Genomic DNA, 21133 nt, shown 5'->3' on the forward strand with positions numbered 1-21133 from the left:
GGGAAGCTTTTTTGAATAGGGACCTGAATGTTGACTCTTCCTCAAGGTTACTCTGGGCCCTTGATGTGAGTGTCGCTGCAATGTTGCTTTGTGCTCAGAACATATCAATGGTTGCCAACACTCATGATATTCAAATCAAAGCAGCCTAATGAGCCTACACATGCAATCACAGCACTATGTAATCACAAAAAAGGTATTGCAGATCAGCACTCTGATTCCAAAATGCATTCCAAATTAAGTACTCTAGTTCCAAATTAGAACTCTGATTCCAAAATGCAATCCAAATAATGTTCTTTAGTTCCAAATTAGAAGGCACATTCCAAAATTTGAATTCTCAAACCTTATTAGAACTCTTATTTCATGTTAGAACTCTCATTCTGAAGTAGAAGATTCATGTTATTGCTGCAATGGCAGACTATTACGTCATCATTTCATCATGACTTAGCCAAGATGTGTGGGTCATTAGATACAGCAATAAATATTGAAAATGTGAATGTTAGACCATACAGTCTGTTATGATTAAAGTCTAATTACACTATATATTAGTTAGGTGTAATCTTTACTAGGAATACTCCCGAGGCGCAGGGTGATGTAAGAATCCCTTCTGGATAATAAGATTGTGGACCAGCAGTATATTCTTATGTACTTTTATTGATCAAGACGTTGGTATCAAATCAGTTCAAAGTATGAGAGATAAAGCATCCACCAGCCCAGGTGGCGAGCTGGCCCCAACTGTCCACTCAGTACATAGAAAGTGGATTGATTGTAAACATTCCATATAACATTCTAAGTGATGACCTCACACCCTAGCTACACACTCTGTGCTAAGCCACTACTAAACCAAACCAGATCTCTACAGGTGACCTGCATCGCCTTTCACTGCTGCTTCTCTCTCCCGTGCCATTCTCGAATCCGTGGGATACTCAAGAATGGCGCGGGACGACAAAACCACGAAATCTCCCCTCCATGGGATGAACAATGACAAAAGTGGAGGAAAGTGGGAAAAGACGAGGAAAAGGGGGGGGGAGACAAAAGGTATATGTATATAATGCTATAAAGAATAACGAGTTGAACTCTATGGTATCACCAATAATAGATATAGTCACTCTTGAAATTTGGAGCGATTCTTCTGCCCCTCAAAGGCATCATGCTGGCCGGACTGTTGTTATGCCACAAATGTGGTTCTGCTTCTTCTGTGAACAGTCCGGTTTGAGAGCTGGGCCTTCACTTCCAGAGAAATGTACTACATCATCAATAGACCATCTCTTCCCATCGTCTAAAGTCATGCACTTCTTTACCACTTTCTCCACCATCTGGGCATTCCTGAATTTGGACAGACACTTAAGAACCTTTTTGGGCTTCCTCAGGCAAACCCAATCTCCCACTTCAAACTTGGATTCACTTGTACATATGGTGTGGTCGTAAAACTCTGTATCTTTTCGGATTTTCTCTTACTCTCTTCATAATTTCCTCATTGTCAATCGTCCTGGTGTTCTACAAGGATAACCATAACAGGCTTAATCTATTGCATGGTGACCTTCCTCTAATCATGACAAATGGCTCTATTTCTGTTGTGGAATAGGTAGTCATTCTACAGGCATTGAGTGCTTCCTTGAGTGTGTCATTCCATGGTAAGGAATTTGCGACTGCCAGCTGAATTATATTTTTCACAAATCCTTTCATGCACTCTACTAGTCCTTTTGCCATGGGATGGTACAATGAAGTAAGTCGGTGTTCTATTGCCTGGTCTTTTGGAAATTCTTGCATTTCTTCAGACACAAACTAGACTCCATTATCAGTACATTTTTCGTGTGGATCTCCTTCTCTATTGAAGACGTCTTCCAGGAACTTGGCAATTTTCTTTGATGTTACTGTGTTTTCCATCACTCCCCAGCGTTGTTTCCATTGTGTTGATCTTGATCTTCCTTGTCCCAAGGCAACCTGGAAAAACAGTCCGCTATTAGATTCCTTCTGCCTGGTGTGTAGACAACTTTTACATTGTATTGCATTTTATCGAGGATCCATCAACGTATCCTGGGGGAGACCAAATGTGAGTATTTAGAGTTCAAAATGTGCATTAATGGTTTATGATCGGTTTTGGCAATTACTGGTAGACCCCATATTCAAGTTCTAAAGTGTTCTAGAATTCACTTCACTCCTAGTGCTTCCTTCTCTATTGTTGACAAGTTTAATTTTGAGATGTGCCTCTTGTGTGTTACAAATCACTCTGAGACCAAAGTGACAGTCACAACTTTACTGGGTTCACAGACAGCAGATAACACCCAAAACCAACCAAACAACACACACACACACAATCCTCCTCCGTCCACCATCGACGAAATGTGCAGAAGCATCTGTTATAAAGTATATTTGTTGGTAATAAAGCTGGGACTCGGGACACAGACCTGCTGTGGAGTCATTGGGTTTTTTCCAGGTAGCTTTATTTACTTTAGGTACAAATGTACATCAATCCAGTTTCTCTTGTAAGTATATACAGTGACACAGTAGACAGAAGACAGGACATAATTGTAGAGCAGACTGTTAGGAAGTCTCACACACGATTTAGCAAGTTAAATATGTTTATTAGTAGAACTGTACGCGACAGCAGGCACTGCTACATCTAGCAAACTCCATCTGACATTAATAACTCTAGAGCACATACACGTAGATAAACATTCTTACTTAGAACTGTATGAGCTCATCATGTAGCTTAACCTATGTAAAGTGTAAAACATACTCATTTACTTCAGTATAACTTGTCAACAACATATATAGCTTTAAACTGGATTAAACACTTAAAAAATATAATAAATGCTAATCATAACACATCTCGTCCCTTGGCAACCGTTGATTGATGTTCATTCTACATAAAAGTCTTTAAGCCATGTTGGTTTATTTCTTACTCTATCTAGACTAATTCCTGTATTAACATTAGCCCATCACCCACAGCTTATTCCTTTTGACAGTAGTCACATTTCTTATCACTGCTGTTTGTGCATTTACCATTAGCGTTATTGTTGTACTCCACATGGTCATCTTCAACAACATTGGATGAACACTTGACCAATTTAGACATTGACCAACATTCTCCCCCTTCCAAAATCACCACATTTCCTCTTACAGCTGCGATCTTCTTTGGTCCGATAAATTTGCTCTCTACACATTTAGAACTTAATCTGGGATTCTTAATAAGAACCATATCACCTTTTTCCCAATTTGTTTCCTTGGTTTTGTTAACCTCATCGAATTTTTGTTTATACATATTCTATGCTGCTCTAATGAGTACCATACTTTTCTCACAATCTATATCTGCACTTTTTGCCATTTCCAGCCAACCTGGACAAAGTTTTGTGCCCGGTTGTCTGCCCTCCAATGACATATATGGAGATATTCTCGTAATTGAATGTGGTGTAGTACAATAGTTCCATACCATTTCTTTAAATACTCTCGACCATTCCAATCCCGAAGCCAATGCTAGTTGTATCCCACTCTTCACAAATCTGTTGGCCCTTTCTACTAGGCAATTTGCCCTGGGATACAGAGCTGTTCACACATGTTTGATACTGAATTTTCTCAAGAAAGTCAACATTCTATCTCAGCAAAACTGTAAACCATTATCGGTGACACCACTGAAGGAAAAGCCTCCCTGTAAAACACTTCTTCTAAAAATGATATCATTTCCACTGTAGTGGCCTCGCGGAGTGCCTTCCACTCTATCCATTTGGTATGATAGTCCACTAGTACTACTAACTACTTATCTCCTTCACCAAGATCTTGTATGGGTCCTACTAAGTCAATAGCTACTTTCTGCCACGGTTCGCTGGGAACACTCACAGGAACCAGTGGGACTTCTCCCACCATCTTGCCTTTATCACTCTTCACACATTCCTTACAATTCCTAACACTTTTCTCTACATCACTATCTATCCCAGGCCACCGGAATGACTGCCTCAGATACCTCTTAGTTCCTCTCATTCCCAAATGCCCTTGATGGGCCACCTTCACCAATTGGGATCTGACACCACATGGAGGTACTATTTTGTTTCCTCTTCTGAGTTTTTAACCATCTTCCGACAAGCTCAATTCCTCTCTCACTTCATTGTATCTTTCATAACCTCTTTCAATTTCATTTTTATGAGGCCACCCTTCTCTTGTCCACAATTTGACTTGATTCAATACCAAATCATCCTTATCCGCACTCAACCATTCACTTTTGTCAATAGCATTACACTCAATTTCGGATATACTGAACTCTTGTTTTTTATTTATTTCAATGTCTTCATTATTTCCCACCGGCAACCTTGATAAGCAATCTGCCACAACATTTTCTTCACCAGGTATGTAGCATACTTTAAAATTATATCCCATCAACTCCACCACCTACCTAGATATCCTTGGAGATCCCTTGGCCCAGTGAACACTGCTCATCAACTGAACTAAAGGTTTGTGGTCCGTTTTTACTAGAAATGGCTGACCCCATAAGAAGAACTTGAAATGTGATATAGCCCATGACATCGCCAATGCCTCCCTCTCTATGACGGAATAATTCCTTTCCGCACCTCCCAGTGGTCTTGATGCAAAAGCTATTACATGTTCAATCTTACCAGAGACATGTTGAACTAGTGTGGCACCCAATCCTAGAATACTAGCATCAACTGATAATGTGGTTTTCCTGCCTGAAATGAATCCTCCCAAAGATGGTGCTTGTGCAATTCCCTTCTTAATTGACATAAAAAGCCTCTTGGCATTCTTCAGACCACTCATACTTCACACCTTTTTTAAGTAGATCTCTCAATGGAGATGATATTACCGCAAACCCATTCACAAATTTGTGATAATATTCTGCCAGACCCAGGAATGAACGCAATTGGTCTTTGTCTTTAGGCAGAGGGGCATTATTAATACTCTCCATAAGTGATCTTTTGGGTGAGATACCATCCTTTGATATCTTGTGGCGTAGGTACTCCACCTCATTGACAGCTATCTTGCACTTGCTTCTTTGGACTGTCAAACCTGCCTGTTTAAGCCTGTTTAGTACAGCTCTCAACACTCTCTCATGCTCACATTCATCTTCCGCAAACACCAATATATGATCCTGAACACTGTTACATTATCTAGTCCCTTCAATATTTCTTCCTTAACTTTCTGGAATACGGATGCAGCCGATGCCAGACCAAATGGCATCCGACTGAATTTGAATGTCCCTTCAGGAGTAATAAAAGCTGTTAAGTGTTGAGATTGCTCAGAAAGTGGAACCTGACGATATGCTGCCGACAGACCAATTACGGAAAACCACTTGGGTTTGCCTAAAGTGGCTAGTGTTTCTGAAATAAGTAGAGGATGTCTCTCAACTAATATGTTCTGGTTCAAACTCCTGAAGTCCACACACAGGGCCTCATTACACGGAAGGCGGTAAGGGATTACCGGCACTGGTAAGGGTGCCGGTGCTGGTAATCCCCCACCACCCTACTACGAGGTCCCTCAGCGGGTCCCGTCCTTAACGTGTGGTCAGACCACACGTTAAGGAAGGGACCCGCTGAGGGACTTCAGAGCAAATAACGGTACCGCTAATAATTTCCCATTGTTCGAGGCTACCACTTTTTCTGACAGCCTCTTACATACCTCCGGTCTATTCTTTTATTAACTTTACTCCGGTGGGTTTTATTTGCCAGAACCTTATTATAAATTCTTTCTCGTGTCTTTCTTGAAACTCCTAACCCAACTCGGGGATCCTTTGTTCGTCCTTTTGGCGGGCTTCTGCCGAGAAGCCCTCCTTTCGGCGCCACTGAGTCTGGGGTGGGTCCACTGTGTGGGAGGGGGGAGTAGGACCCCTGGACAGATTTGCCGCAGCAACTCAGGTCGCACTCTAACCTGATAGGCTGGAGGGTCTCCCGCCAAAGTGACCACTCCACTGTGTGAGTGTCAGCTAGGCTGTATGAATGGGGGTCTTTTTGCATAAAAGCAGGGTCCTGAGGACTGGAAGGGCAAGACGTTGCCACTGGAACTACGGAACCAAAGGGGAGAGAAGCCAAGGACATCTTCAGCTACTGCACCACCGGTGCAGCCCTGCTGCAGCGCCTTACCACTTTTCTTCCACACGACGAGAGGTGATCTTCTTCGCAAGAGCCTTCTTCCCTTGAGCTGGTGGGACCAACCAGTTCGCCAATCGCTTCCTCGGACCTGCCTTGGTCGAATCGCCAGTGCCAAGCACTTGGAGGCTGGATAGCCAGGCAGCCATCCACCCGGACCGTGATTTAAAGGAGCGTACCTTTTTTTCGTTGGGCAACACCGCGGCTGGTTTCATCCCTGGGTAGTGCAGTAACTCGGACCTTCCTCCACGACGAGAGCCTCTCTTCCACTGCTGGATCTCCCGAACTGCAGGAACTACCAGGAACAACCTCCACCGCAGGAGCCACTTCTTCATTTAAGGTACTTTGTTCCGCCAGGCCTCCCTTTCTGTGTGGTAGCCTAAAGGTGATTTAAATCCTTTACCTACCTGTTGGGTTGGCCGCCCTTTCATCTAACATTGTTTTTCGCCTTGCATCTACCTTTTCGTACTTCGCTAACCAAAGACTTGACTGCAGCTACAAGAAATGTTTTTGCTCCTAAGCTCTTGGTCCTGTACCACTGGCTCAGGCCTATTGACTCTGGCTGATTTGTTAGATCTGCTCTCACTAGATTGATTCTCATCTAGAAATGTGTCGATGCATCTGAATTTTCTAAACCCCTCTTCCTTCCCACTGTTCTAACTTGTGAAGTGCCATTTTGCTCAGTTTTCATTTACGTATCCTTTTGCTAAAGTACTACTGTGCATTACGTGTTCACAAAACTTCTGGGAAGTGTTGCTAGGGGGTGTTTGAAGATATTTCGGTTTAACTTGTGCTTTCCCTCCCTTGCGCTAACTTGCTAGAGTGCCATTTGTAGTTGGTTTTCAATGTGCTGTTTTGCTCAGTTTTCACTCTACCGCAAACTTGTCTACAAGTAATTAGGGAGTTGTGTATACTTTTCCATGACTGAATTTAACTTGCTTTATTAACTGTGATTTATGTGTTGAACTAGAAGGGTGTAAATTAAATATATTTGAGCATGGATGGAGTTTTGGAAAGCGGAACTCCCTCTCTCCTGCGCACTTCTTGTTTGTTGGATTATTCTGTAAGACCTGCAGCCCGAGTCCTGGTTTGTCAAGGAACCAACTCCAGGGTTCCTAATTGAAAAGACGATTTGGGGGGGGTTGACAGACTGTGGACCTGCAGGCGCTGGTCGGATTAGATGGTCCAGGGTTTGTTAGTTTAGCAACTTTCACAGGTAATGGATGAGTCAAGTTTGTTTTGTGTTAGACACGTGATTTGTTTTATTTCCTTAGTTAATCAGCACTAATGAAATACATTTGTAACATAATGGCACTTCACACAGCCCTGTGAGGCTGTGTGAAGTGCCATTATGTTACAAATGTAAATTAAATATATGTTCTTTTTAATGCAAAGCTTTGGTCAGTGTTTCCTTGTGCCATAGTACTGTGATACCTATTGTGTAAGCCCCGAATACTGCTCATCTCCCTCTTGAGATAAGTATGACTGCTTAGCCACAGCTACCAATTAAATCTTTGTGGTGCAGACTGATACCAAAGGGGATTTATTGCTCATACCTGTAGTCTTAATCTTCTGTAGTGCTCCCTAGGGGAACTGCACAGGATTCTGCCTAACACTGGTGTACAGCGGTGAGGATAAAAGTATTAGATTTACATTTTAGTGTGCTGCTAGTACCTTGGTTCAATTAACCACAAAGCTAACAATCACAAAAAGTTTATTTTAAACAAAGTCAAAGTATGGAAAGTTACAGTCAGGAGACCCTCCTTACTAAAACTGCTGATTATCTTAAAGATGTGTGCAGACAGAAAGGTCTTCCAGTCAAAGGCAAGAAAACAGAAATGATTGATAGACTGTTAGAGAAACAAAGTCTGGATAGTGGTGTTGTAGTGCCCACTACCCCAGAAAATGTAGCAAACAGTGAAGAGGATAATGTTGAAAATATTATTGTTGAAACAGATGAGGAAGAGGAGGATAATGATGTCACCCCCTCTGGTCCTCTACCTGCTCAAAGACCTCAACCTGTAGCTACTGGACCCTTACCAGGTCCCACATTAAGTCCTGAATGTATCTCACTAGAAAAAATGAGACTTGAACTAGAATTCAAACGAATTAGTGCCCAAACTGAACAGAGACATCAAGAACTAAGGCTCAAAGAAATGGAGCTCAATCATGAGTTTGAGATTAAGATATTGTCTTTGGAAAATGCAACTCTCCCCGAATCCTCTAGATCTTCCAGTCCAAAAAGACCCTGGATGCCTAAAGAGATTGTGGGTATGTATGAACCAAAGTTGGATGTATTAGATTGGCTTGCTAAGTTTGAATATAATCATGGGCTCCAGGATATCACAGGGAATCAGTTGATCCCCTGGTTATTCTCTAGGCTCCCCCCTGTTGCATCTGATGTGGTAATGGAGTTGGGGGAGGTGGATAAGAAGGATTATGAATGTGTAAAGCTGGCTTTGATTGCTAGATTTGGGAAGACACCTTCTCAGTACCTTAAGAGGTTTAGGACCCTCAAAAAGCATGATAGTACCCCTTGGGCTACTTGGGTGAATGAGTGTTTGAAGAACTTAGAGGGATGGATTAAAGGTTACACAGTTAACACTTATGAAGGAATGAGAACTCTTGTAATGTTGGAGTCTATCTATGATGCCTGCTCTCCTGAGCTCAGACAGCACTTGGCTGATTCAAAAGAACTAGATTCTGAGAAACTGGCTAAGGCTGCCGACTTGTGGGTTGCCAACAGGGCTACTCACCAGGATTCAGGGGTAACTCAGAAAAAGGATGAGGGAAAGCAGCCAAAGAAAGACAACAAAGAGAATTCACAAAATTCCAATTCCAAAGAGGGCCACAAACAGAATCCTAAGGGTAAGCCCCAAGGAAAACCTAATCAGGCTAGTGCACCTTCTGGTCCCAGACTAGAAGGAGGTCGGAACAAGCCACCATTCATAAAGACATTTGGGAAATGTTATGTTTGTGGCTCTACTGATCATGTGAAAGGGGATCCCAGATGTAAGGGTAAACCTTCAGGGGTCCACACTGTCTCCTTAGCCTTCGCTCCAGAGGAGGAAGTACAGATGGCTAGTGGAAACTTTCAGTTACTGGCTGATGACCCCATCCGAGTCTCAGCTAGTGTATCTTTAGTATCTCTTGGGTTATGGGAACAGCAGAAATTAGATGTATATAATTCTATCCCGCCTAATACTAAAGAGTATTATAAAGACAGTGTCCTAGTAAATGGCGAGGAGACTCCTGCCATTAGAGACACTGGGGCCAGTATAACAATGGTGGATGAATCTTTTTTCAGGGTGGAGGATGTTGCCAAGGCACCCAAACACCTCACCAAGTTAGCTGGAGGGCCTGTGCAGAAGCTTCCACAATTACCAGCTCTCATCCAGTGTAATGAAATGACTGTGAGGATACCTGTTAGTGTGCAATCTGAAGTGCCTGGAAGGGTTCTTTTAGGGAATGACCTTAAGGAATTGGGGATAGTGTCTATTACTCTCAGACCTCCCAGCAAAAGATTGCAGGAGCTCACCAGACCTGCAAGGAAGAGGACCTTGAGAAGCTCTCCTGAGGAGATGATAGAAAAAGAGGTCACTCCTACTCCACTGGAATTACTAACTGCTATTTCAAAGCAACCAGAAGCAAAGGGGAAACCCAAGACTTCCAAAAAGAAACCAGCAGCAAGCACTCCAGTGCTTCCAACCAGGAAATCTCCTAGGTTGTCAAAAATAACACCTGTGATTCCTCCTCCAGCTGAGGCTGAGAGTGAGGTACCACCCTGTGTGGTTGAACTAGAGCCTGACGACTCAGACCTAGTCGAAGGCAAGGTGGAGATCTGGACCCTTTGGACCATCCTGAGCTGCAGTCTTTACTGGTAGAAGGTGGCCCCAACAGGGCAAACTTCAGTAGAGGGCAAAGAGAATGTCCAACTCTGGAAGGTCTTTGCCACCAGGCAGCTTCTCAGCTTGAAGGGCAACGGCCTGGGAAGTATAGGTTACACTGGGAAGATGGCCTCTTCTATAGTGAACCAACAGAGTCAATCCCTGGAGACTACAAAAGACTTGTAGTGCCCCAAGAAAATTGACTCCAATTCTTGCAACTAGCCCATGAGATACCTTTGGCTGATCACTTGAGTTTCAAGAATACCAAGGATAGGATCTCTCTCTACTTTTATTGGCCTAAAATGGGGGCTGAGGTAGATAAATATTGCAAGAGTTGCCACACTTGCCAAACCTCTGGTAAAAGTGGCTCCAAGAACGTAGCACCTTTAGTGCCTCTCCCTGTAGTGGGAGTACCATTTGAGAGGGTAGGAATCGACATTGTTGGTCCCCTTGATCCTCCAACCTCTTCAGGCAACAGGTTTATACTTGTTGTAGTAGACCATGCTACTAGGTATTTTTACCAGGGTTGGGTTTCCTAGGGAGGTAATATCCGACAGGGGGTCAAACTTTATGCCCCACTACATGCAGGCCATGTGGAAAAATTGTGGGGTTACTTACAAGTTCTCAACAGCATACCACCCTCAGACAAATGGGTTGGTAGAAAGGTTCAACAGAACCATGAAGAGCATGATAGGAGATTTAGAGGATCCCCTGCAGAAAAAGTGGGATCTCCTACTGCCATGCCTTCTATTTGGATATAGAGAAGTCCCTCAGGAGGGAGTGGGTTACAGTCCCTTCAAACTTCTCTATAGCCATCCGGTCAGAGGTCCATTGGCCCTGATCAAGGAGGGGTTGGAGAGTGCTCCTTCCCCCAAGCCAGTCAGAGTGACTGACTATGTGATAGGACTCCGGAGGAGAATGTCACACATGATGGCTGAAGCAAGTGATCATTTGAAAGCAGGTCAGGCTCTGGTGAAGCATTGGTATGACCAGAAGGCCAACATGGTTGAGTTCGCTCAAGACCAGCTAGTTCTTGTTATGGTACCTACAAGGCAGAGGGCCTTGCAGGACAAATGGATGGGACCCTTCAAGGTTGTGGGAAAACTTGGAGAGGTAAACTATCTGGTGGACTTAGGCAATTCTAAGGAGGCTCCTAGAGTCTTTCACACCAACCGTCTAAAAGCTTATGTCTCAAGACCAGAACTGGGAGCTTTGCTTCTAGCTTCAGCTCAAGAGGAAGGGGAGAGTGAACCTCTACCTGACCTCCTCAGAGGCAAACCTTTAGACGAGAAAGTAGAAGGAGTAAATCTCTCTTCTAACCTGACACCTGAACAACAGGAGGAGTGCAAAGTTGTGCTAAATCAATTTGCCCCTCTGTTCTCACTAGCACCAGGCTTGACCCCTTGGGGCCAGCATGATATCAATACTGGTGACAGTTTGCCTGTCAAAAGCAGGAGTTACAGGATGTCAGAAAATGTCAGAACCCACTGTTAGGGAGAATTTCCATTCTATGTCAGCTTTGCTGGATTTGAAGGGTTTGTTTCTTTTCTCCTGCTAAAAGTGAGACTCTTTTTCCCACTCTTAGGCATTTTTGCTATGTGTGTCCTGGGCTATTTTTGTGTTTAATGTCTATGGGATCTCTCAACCCCATAGGAACCATCTTTATTCACATGTGTTACACAGCACCCTCCGTGTAGTGACACAGGGGTGTCATAGCGACCGCCAAACATAGACTCCATACCCTGGGAGTTACTACTGTCTCCCAGGGCATGTAAAGTCCCCATTGACTTTACTAGTCATCTCGTATGAACTAAACCAGTACAAACCATCTTATTATGGAAGTACTGGTAAGGGTTAATAGTGTTTCCCTTGTGTTCATTTTCGAGAGGGTACCGTACAGTCCCTCTCTCAAAAGTTTCTGGTTGGTGGCAGTGGTTACTACCGAAAATATTTGACCGTGAATATTTCCCTATAGGATTTTCACATTGTTCAAGGCTACCACTTTTTCTAACAGCCTCTTACATACCGCCGGTCTATTCTTTTATTAACTTTACTCCGGTGGGTTTTTATTGCCAGAACTTTAATATAAATTCTTTCTCGTGTCTTTCTCGAAACCCTTAACCCAGGTCGGGGATCCTTTGTTCGTCCTTTTGGCGGGCTTCTGCCGAGAAGCCCTCCTTTCAGCGCCACTGAGTCCGGGGTGGGTCCACTGTGTGGGAGGGGGAGTAGGACCCCTGGACAGAGTTGCCGCAACAACTCAGGTCGCACTCTAACCTGATAGGCTGGAGGGTCTCCCGCCAAAGTGACCACTCCACTGTGTGAGTGACAGCTAGCCTGTATGAATGGGGGACTTTTTGAATAAAAGCAGGGTCCTGAGGACTGGAAGAGCAAGACGTTGCAACTGGAACTACGGAACCGAAGGGGAGAGAAGCCAAGGACATCTTCAGCAACTGCACCACCTGTGAAGCCCTGCTGCAGCGCCTTACCACATTTCTTCCACACGACGAGAGATCTTCTTCGCAACAGCCTTCTTCCCTTGAGCTGGTGGGACCAACCAGTTCGCCAATCGCTTCCTCGGACCTGCCTTGGTTGAATCACCAGTGCCAAGCACCTGGAGGCCGGATAGCCAGGCAGCCATCCATCCGGACCGCAATTTAAAGGAGCGTACCTTTTTTTCGTTTGGCAGCACCGCGGCTGGTTTCATCCCTGGGTAGTGCAGTAACTCGGACCTTCCCCCACGACGAGAGCCTCTCTTCCACTGCTGGATCCCCCGAACTGCAGGAACTACCAGGGACAACCGCCACCGCAGGAGCCACTTCTTCATTTAAGGTACTTTGTTCCGCCAGGCCTCCCTTTCTGCGTGGTAGCCCTAAAGGTTGTTTAAATCCTTTATCTACCTGTTGGGTTGGCTGCCCTTTCGTCTAACATTGTCTTTTGCCTTGGATTTACCTTTTCGAATATCGTTAACCAAAGACTTGACTGCAGCTACAAGAAAATGTTTGCTCCTAAGCTCTTGGTCCTGTACCACTGACTCTGGCTCAGGCCTATTGCTGATTTGTTAGATCTGCTCTCACTAGATTGATTCTCATCTAGAAATGTGTCGATGCACCTGAATCTTTTAAACCCCTCTTCCTTCCCACTGTTCTAACTTGTGAAGTGCCATTTTGCTCAGTTTTCATTTACGTATCCTTTTGCTAAAGTACTACTGTGCATTACTTGTTCACAAAACTTCCGGGAAGTGTTGCTAGGGGGTGTTTTAAGATATTTTGGTTTAACTTGTGCTTTCCCTCCCTTGCGCTAACTTGCTAGAGTGCCATTTGTAGTTGGTGTTCACTGTGCCATTTTGCTCAGTTTTCACTTTACCACAAACTTGTCTACAAGTAATTAGGGATACTTTTCCACGACTGAATTTAACTTGCTTTATTAACTGTGATTTATGCGTTGAACTAGGAAGGTGTAAATTAAATATATATTCTTTTTAATACAAAGCTTTGGTCAGTGTTTCCTTGTGCCATAGTACTGTAATACCCATTGTGTAAACACTGAATACTGCTCATCTTCCTCTTGAGATAAGTCTGACTGCTCAGCCACAGCTACCAACTAAATCTTTGTGGTGTGGACTGATACCAAAGGGGATTTATTGCTCATACCTGTAGTCTTAATCTTCTGTAGTGCTCCCCAAGGGAACGGCACAGGATTCTGCCTAACACTTCCACTCTCACAACCAAAACTCAATCAGCCACAACCGGCTCCCACTTATCGCCACACACACACCCCACAGATCACAACCAGTTCAATTTGCAAACCAACTTCCAACCAATCCAGCATCAGACACATGCACACTGCATCATTCGCTCAGTGCAGACATACGTATGCGGGGACGGTGGAACGAAGCACACACATACAGGTGCAACCTCTGATAAACAGGCGAGCACATTCACACTCACCCGCGCCACGTACATCCTTAAACCAGTATACTCATGCATGCATCAACCAAACTACAACTCTACCAGACTCACTCACAATGAACCAACATTTAAACATATATTGTGCTCAAATGGTAGCACTGAAATATTCTAATAGATCCAAACTATGAACAATAAATGACTAACTTCATATCAATAACACATGGCGCCGAACATATTCACAAAAATAATGTCTCTCATTACTTGTGCACTTTTCCTTTTTATCTAATGTAAACTCATTTCCAAAACTCAATCCTACCTGGTTGGTAAATTTTCACTTATGTACCTCATTTTTAAGCGTACATGGTCCACCAATTCTTTGATTGTGCACACCCTTAACTCATTTTTATTTCTTTGGAATCACTTACCTGGATTCCTATCTATCACTATTTACTCCCCTGATTGCACAACTAACTTCTGGCAATCAGGTGATTGAACATTAAGATTCAATCTTTCATTGCATGAACATATAAATAACACCCATTAGCCTTTTGCTATAACATATGCAAGCTCCAAACACTGTGACTCCAACCAAAACCAACAACACATGCAGTGCAGGTTGTAGATGACACAGTAAGGGCCACAACACTTAAGACGTGTCGCGCAACAACGGCCCACACGCACACTCAGGGTATGATTATAATTTCCATTAAAATACATTTTGACACGAGATACTCCGATAACCCAAGGGTATACCATGACCCTAAAGTGCATCCAAATCCAATTAAAGTTTCATAAACATTTCCTCATTATCACACAATGTTGTCAACATCCACATTAGAGTATTTCAACATGGAGTAAGTAGTTCACTTAGAATTATCCTTTCTATTGAGCAAAGCTGCCATACCACCATTAATTGTATGATGATCCCCCATGCGCGGCTTGATCAGGGCCCTGCATTAAAATCAGAAAATTAGTGCAGCTATCACACACACCCTGCATTATACATCAGTACGCTTCACTGTTATAATCATGACATCTCCATATTAATTTAAAACTGATAATAAAACATAGTTTCACCTCATTTTCAAACATTCCATAAAAAAAAAATGTCATTTATAATACATGTCATAACATCATCCGTAAAAACAAATTCTTCTACATCGCAAGTATAAATATAAAACATTATTTCTCCCCACGACAGCGCACATGGCACCACTGACACGTTGTTCAAACTCTTATGGACTATTGTCCCAATTCTTCTCAATGACACGTGTCCGCTTTGACTTTAAATACCTAAAGACAAGATGTGAGCATTAAATAATATTCTCCGGCAGTCACGCTCCAACAGAACAAAGTGTTTCCTTGTGTGCGCAAAAGTTAAGCTTGCAGTCAGTGTTCTGCTGCAAGAGTGTGACCCCTTAACAAGGCACACAAGCTGAAGGAAAGTCCTTCCCCATTACGCTGCACATTACGTTAACGTCTAGGGCAGGTCCTTTTATACATTTTGCGATGCCTGTGGGCTGTATGCTGCGCTATACAAATACAAATAAATCAATTAAATAAATAACAATTATATTCAATGCGCTCCATGGACTTCAGCACCACATTCCAAGCTTTGCCAACACCCTCTGAGCACTCTACTGCGTCATCATTCTCTCTCGTTGTGCCTCTAATACCAACTGTTTCTTCATACGCAGCATGCTTTGCACAAGGCAAGTTCTATGCCATGTAACAGTCCATTTAATCTAACGCCGGAATAAGTCATATTAATATTACTTTCATTTATGCACACAGGTCATTCATGCCATTGTTTTTTCCAATCATTGACTTTCAACTTTATATTTTTTTTTAAAGGAAACATGTAGCACCGGCGCCACCGGCTGGATTTTTGCGGAATCTACTCCCAAAGTCATTGCAAGTCTATTAGTATTTCCAGCTCTTATTCATTCATACTTCAGCTGGGCTTGGGACAATCACAGCTGCCTCAAGTTTCATTTTAATACGTAATCCTGGGCATAGCTACTCCTTGTCCACTCAGTATCTGGGGAATTTCCTGTTGTTGGGGCCTCCCTCCCAGTGCCCAAATGTCATTTTAATGTTAATAGCCGAACCGGATGGATTCTCATAGCATCACAGCGCAGGGGAAACGGTGGGTCACTATAGCTGCTTCCCCCTCCCACAGCTCTCCTTACTGTCTTTAGCATTGCTGAAGCTCCTCCTGCAGTCCTTCTGTCATTTATCTCTACTTCTTTTACAGGGTTCTTTAATCCTTGTTGCCATTGTTATAAAGTATATTTGTTGGTAATAAAGCTGGAACTCGGGACACAGACCTGATGTGGAGTCATTGGGTTTGTTCCAGGTAGCTTTATTTACTGAGGTACAAATGTCCATCAATCCAGTTTATCTTGTAAGTATATACAGTGACACAGTAGACAGAAGACAGGACATAATTGTAGAGCAGACCCACTGGCCATCCTTCACACTCCAGCTCAGGCCCCCAACTGACACACTCAGAACATCCACTCACAGATCCACCCAACATTCTCCTGAGCTGCATTCATGCATCAACATTCTGACATCAAACACTCCAGGCCAGTGACATAAGACAAGACTACATTACAACAGCACCATTCAGGGTTCCTAACCCCACTAGCGACCTAAAGCCAGAATACCACATCCCCCACAATATTTGGTACCACAAATGCTGGGAATCTCCATCCCCCACCATTATTTGGCACCTCTGATGCCGGCAATCTCACCACTAATGCTGGGAATCTTCATCCCCCACCATTATTTGGCACCACTAATGCCGGGAATTTTCATCCCCCACCATTATTTGGCACCACTAATGCTGGGAATCTCCATCCCCCCACAATATTTGGCACCACAAATGCCAGGAATCTCCATCCCCCACCATTTGGCACCACTAATGCCGGGAATCTCTATCCCCCCACAATATTTTGGCACCACTAATGCCGGGAATCTCCATCCCCCACCATTATTTGGCACCATTAATGCCGGGAATCTCCATTCCCCACCATTATTTGGCACCTCTGATGCCGGCAATCTCCATCCCCCCACCATTATTTGGCACCATTAATGCCGGGAATCTCCATTCCCCCACCATTATTTGGCACCTCTGATGCCGGCAATCTCCATCCCCCACCATTATTTGGCACCATTAATGCCGGGAATCTCCATCCCCCACCATTATTTGGCACCACTAATGCCGGGAATCTCCATCGCCCACCATTATTTGGCACCTCTGATGCCGGCAATCTCCATCCCCCACCATTATTTGGCACCACTAATGCTGGGTATATCCATCCCCCCACCACCATTTGGCACGACGAATGCCGGGAATCTCCATCCCCCACAATATGCACCAACCACTTCCACACACTCATCACCACCACTAGACAATTTGGGCATTAAACATTTGGTAAACAAGAGTACTAGACATCCATTGAGTCCAAAATGTTAAGCTTACAAAGTCCTTTGTGGTGATTTCCCTGTGGAAAAATAATTGGTTTATAAACAGAGCAAAACAACATCACAACTCCACATATTAGGACATCCCTCTTCACACCTTCACTTTTCCTACATTTTCCTGTAGTAAAAGAACTCACCATCAACCACAATTTTGGCACCACAAATGCCTGGAATCTACATCCCCCCACAATATGCCCCAAGAATGTCGGGAATCTCCATCCCTCACGTCAATTTGTACCAACCACTTCCACACATCTCATCACCACCACTAGGCAATTTGGGCCTCAAATTTTGACAAAAAGGAGTTAAGCACTCAATTGAGTACAACATTTTTTTTTCACTGCCAAGTATTTCATGATGATATCTCTGTGGAAAGAAAAAATCATTACATGTACTAACCAGTGCACATTCTATAACTCCATGAGACCACATCACATACACTCATTGAAATCAGCATCCCACATTGTCACAGACTCTCAACACTGTCCCACACTCTGAGACCAAGCAGTCCCCACAACACAATACACAATGACATTTTGCATTTAGCTCTCGAAATTTTCGGGCCTCTCATGACAATAGCTATCTAACTTGTTCATTACAGCACCTCTCCAACACAGCATAAGGAACGTTGCAACAACACGTTCATAGTTGGTGCCGGAACCAACCCCATCGCTTTCCAGGTGACCTACGACCCTTTACAGTGAACATTTACTTCAACAGTACCTCAATGACGCCAACACAACAGCTGCACAACTCGTGTTACCCGGGAAAAAATACTCAACAACATTACAGTAGTTCTGGAAGTGCCGCAGTCAAACAGCACCAGTACGTGATAGGATTCACGTTAGATTCTCAATGCGCTGATGGTCCGATCGTAAAACCGTACTTCCTCATTGCGATTCATTCCAAACACTGACGTTTCGAGAACGTCCCAAGGTTCTTTACTCGGAACTCCTCATCACGTGCCATTTCCAGTACATCTGATTGTTCCAGCTCTTAGGAACGCTCGCGGCTCTAACGCCTGTCACCGCCATTAGCCCGCCATTAGCCCACAGAGCTTTACTGACGTCACCATTGTTGTGGGAAGCCCAGACATGAACAAAGCTCCCAGCTCCAACCGTCATCCGTTACTTGCCAGCCCGTGATATGTTTCCATACATGCCAACATTCCGAAGCATCTGAGAGGGAGATTTCTACAGTGAAATCGGGAAACAACAATATCGCCATAGAAATGCATTGGGGAAATAATTATTTTAGGCGGGAGAACGTGTAAAATAGCAGTATTTTTCACTAGAAAATCGGGAGTCTCCCGCCTAAATCGGGAGGGTTGGCATGTATGTGTTTCCAAAAGACTGTTACAGTTACATGGAATTCTGGTTCACTGTAAACGCTCCGGTAAAATCGCTCTGACCCTTCTCGTATGTGCTGGCCACATTAAATGACCAATACATTAACACAAGTTCCCTGGCCTCTTCTTAGCTGTCGCTTCAAACTGCACTGCCCAACGCCAGGCTCTTCTTATGTTTAACCCGATGAGCCACAGCACCACAACTTTCCCCTTAAGCATTAGTTGGGGGTCGCCATGCAGGTGGGCATTTCCTTACAATATGATATCTTCACTTAAGGTGCGCTGCGCTGCCCCGCAAATATCTTCATGTGTCCCTGCTTAATAGCTCACAGTCATCCAGGGCACGGGGCACGCTCACCTTAGGGCCGGGTGGAGGAACCGGTGGATGCCTCTTTCCTTTTCTTTCCGGTAGATGTCACTCTTACAGACCTTTGTCTTTGGCTGCTTTGCGGTTTCTCTTACTGTCAAGATCTTCCTTTGGCTGTTAGACCCTTGTGCTTCCAGATCCTCGTCGCCAGTGTTGAGATGTGCCTCTAGTGTGTTACAAATCACTCTGAGACCAAAGTGACAGTCACAACTTTACTGGGTTCACAGACAGCAGGTAAATACATCAGGAGAACAGTATGTTACAGTTATGTTAAGTTCATCCATAGAGAGACATCCACCGGTCCCCCACTCCCTCAAGATCTAGGCCCCAACTGAGACCAGGTGGAATCTCCAGGACCCTTACATCATAACATCCATATGCAGATTAACACTCCACATACACAGACAGGTCAAAGGAGCAAAGTGTGAAACACAACATTTAACTCGGCTGAATTTAGGACTTGTGAGACAAAAGCAATGGGTACTATTCCTTGTTCTTGTACCTGCTCCAGCACTCCGCCTGGCCCAATGTTGCTGGCGTCAACCGTGATGATATTTGAAGCTGTGGTACTAAACATCTTGAGAGTTGGAGCCTCATTTATAACCTTTTTAATGTTCTCCAGTTCCATTTGGCATTTGGCTGACCATACAAATCTTGCTGATTTTTTCAGAAGTTCTCTCATGGGCTGTGTTCTGTCAGTGAAATATGCTACAAATTTTGAATAGTATTCTACCATGCCCAGGAAACTGTGCAGATAACGTTAACACATTGGTGATGACAGGGTACGTTTGGCTACGCTGCCCACTAATGTCATTAAAATAGGTGGCGCTCATTGTGAGCGTCTAGTGATGTTAGCATTAGGGGCAGGTGATCTGAATTAGTACCATAAGGGCACTTGAATTTAAGGCAATGGATTAGCACAAGAAGGTGTTAACCGTTGTTTTCGTAAGTGTTAAAGTGAGAAACACTCCAGTACGTTTCACTGGACATTTTTTTAAGAACGATCGATGCATGATCTAAAATACATGCCCGCTCGATTCGGCTATACCATTTCTGATCAATCTACTTCTTTAAATGCTAATGACCAAGCTTGTGTTTAAGAAACATGACACTCACAAATTTAAAGAATATCAGACTATATTAAAAATGTATCCTTTCCTGAAAAATGTGCACTTGTGGTGTATATTTTATTTTCACTTGAAAGCAGGACCTCATCATGACCTCAGACATAAACCAGAATAGTATCACCTCTGGCAATACGATGTACTGCCCCATTTCTTTCAGTCAATAATCACCCAGTCCTGTGTTTTCTTGGGTGCTTTTGTGTGCATTCTGTGTGTTTAATACACAGATTTTAATTGGGAAAATGAAACTACAACTCCCACAATGGAAAGGAAATAAAATAGGATTGCATGTGCACCTCCCAACCTCCCAAATAGCAAAGGGACTATTGGTATTCAGGATAAATAGTGGGAAATCAGCCTTGATTTGTTCATGGTTTTAATGGATGTAATAGAAAAGCAGCAATGTTAGGTGTTGGGATGGAAATGAGTACATCCCCCCTAGGCGCTTTAAGGTGAGGTGAATCCCCTATGAAATAGTAAAGTGTGTAAGGGGGAAAAGAACCGCACTATGAAACTCGGTGCAGAGGTAATAAAGCGCAAACAGCCGATGCATAACATTAGGAGACACAGAAAGAAGCGCCATTTTGTAGTTGTGACAGAAGCACAGGCTTGCATGACTGTGCTGCACCAGTCGGGCTCCATGGAAGGATTTCACTAGGCCCAAAAGCATTCAGGGAGAATGAATCCGCGACACCAGTTATCACAGAAGTTCACTTCCCCCTGTCCCTTCACTGTTACAAACATTTAGTATCTTTGGAAGGAATGCGCCCTACAAGGCCATGAGACAGCACCATGCTCTGCGCAGTGCCCATTTATCATCACTAAGCTGCCAGCAGGCCTCCGACCCTCTACCTCCTTTATACCCATAGCATCCACCCTTCAAACAAATCAAACACTAAACCATCCCAAAAGCAACTT

At 43.7% G+C, this 21133-nt stretch overlaps 1 protein-coding gene across 1 annotated transcript in view; it reads right to left on the reverse strand.

The window, feature by feature from the left end:
- Positions 1 to 633: 633 nt before the first annotated feature.
- Positions 634 to 21133, reverse strand: part of LOC138582156 (zinc finger protein 268-like) — a 373736-nt gene continuing 353236 nt past the window's right edge. Inside the window, exon 3 of the transcript XR_011304960.1 lies at positions 634 to 1941. The gene's annotated coding sequence lies outside the window, so the exon portion shown is untranslated. The remainder of the gene's footprint in view (positions 1942 to 21133) is intronic.

Source organism: Ambystoma mexicanum, chromosome 3q (assembly GCF_040938575.1).
Source record: "Ambystoma mexicanum isolate Mex_15411 chromosome 3q, UKY_AmexF1_1, whole genome shotgun sequence".
Taxonomy (NCBI): domain Eukaryota; kingdom Metazoa; phylum Chordata; class Amphibia; order Caudata; family Ambystomatidae; genus Ambystoma; species Ambystoma mexicanum.